The 1,367-nt window shown below is 34.9% G+C and overlaps 1 long non-coding RNA gene across 1 annotated transcript; it reads left to right on the forward strand.

Moving 5' to 3' along the window:
- The first annotated feature begins 150 nt into the window (after window positions 1-150).
- On the forward strand, window positions 151-858 carry LOC106321783. Its single transcript, XR_001266132.1, has 2 exons — window positions 151-311; window positions 411-858. It is a non-coding gene; the product is annotated as an uncharacterized LOC106321783 (long non-coding RNA).
- Window positions 859-1,367: the final 509 nt, after the last annotated feature.

Genomic DNA, 1,367 nt, shown 5'->3' on the forward strand with positions numbered 1-1,367 from the left:
GATTTTTTAAAAAATCTGTCTAGATGTTCAAAATTTTCGCCTGAATAATAAAATCTTCTATGAGGTGTATAAGCGATTTCTTGAATATTGGTTATATCGTTATGCCATAGCCACAACGTATTGATGCAGTTGTTGAAGAAACTCAGATACTAACAGACTGTGGTTAATATGCAGCTGGGAAAGAGACTCGAGATAGATACTCAAGTGTTTTCGAGGCATACACTAGAAGAACTGGCTTAGGAACCGGCCTTCAAGCTGATCGGTCTAGTAGACCGAGAACCTCAGAGAATGTTCTTGCATCTAGAGACGCGGTTACTCATCATCTACCTCCTTAAAATTACCTCACTTTTTTTACTGTTTGGTAACTTGAAAGATCTTAGACCTTTTTGTTTTTTTTTTGGTTGAATCAGCTAAACCAGGAGAGATCAATGACTTCATCTAGGAACCAGAGTTCTTCGAGAAAAGCAGTAGCGGGATCAAGTGTTCGAGCTACTTCCTCAGCTGATTTCGCAGAGAACCGAACCAGCAGCAGGCTCGTCCCAAGCAACGGTCGTTCCTCGACAACGCAGAGGACACAGTTTGCGCCTTCTTCTTCCTCAAAGGCTGCACCGTCGAGAATTCCTCCTGACGTTACACTAGAGTTTCTCAGTATTGGGAACGGGAAGAGGAAGTGATGGATGATAATTTATTTATCCATCTTTTGTTTGACAAGTTATATTACCTTTCATCCTCCTGGTTGATTACACTGATACAGTGTGGATATTAATATTTTCGAATTATGTTTTATTAGCCGTATAAACAACATGGTATTAAATATTAATACTCAGCGTTATAACTTATTATGCTTTATTTCATCTCTATCTTTTACATATGCAAAACTTGGCAAATATTTTTACCTTGTTTCATTTTAATAGTAAAATAAAAGTCGTTTTAAATTTTTTAATGTAAACCATGATATTTTTATTTAGGAAATATACAAAACTAAATGTTTTTTCATCTGTGTACAAAATTCTATAACAATAATAGAAATTATGAGAAAATATACAAAATTAAGTGTTTTTTAATTTGTGTCTAAAAAAATAATTGACATAAAACGGAAAGAGTATATTATTTTGTATTATTTTGATGATTATTAAAAATGTATTGTCACTTTTTGTTTGGTTTATCCAATTCACTTTTGTCATTCACAGTTTAGTTACATGGCCTAAAGCATTGACCAAATCTAGCAACTTTCAGACAAACCAAACCTAGAAACTCCCATAATTAGACAAAAGGGTTTCTATTGTCTGAAACAAATCTATCACTCAAGACTAGGGGTGGGCAAAAAAACCGAACCGAACCGATCGAACCGAACCGACCGAACCGAA

The sequence above is a fragment of the Brassica oleracea genome, unplaced genomic scaffold (genome assembly GCF_000695525.1).
Source record: "Brassica oleracea var. oleracea cultivar TO1000 unplaced genomic scaffold, BOL UnpScaffold02992, whole genome shotgun sequence".
NCBI lineage: Eukaryota > Viridiplantae > Streptophyta > Magnoliopsida > Brassicales > Brassicaceae > Brassica > Brassica oleracea.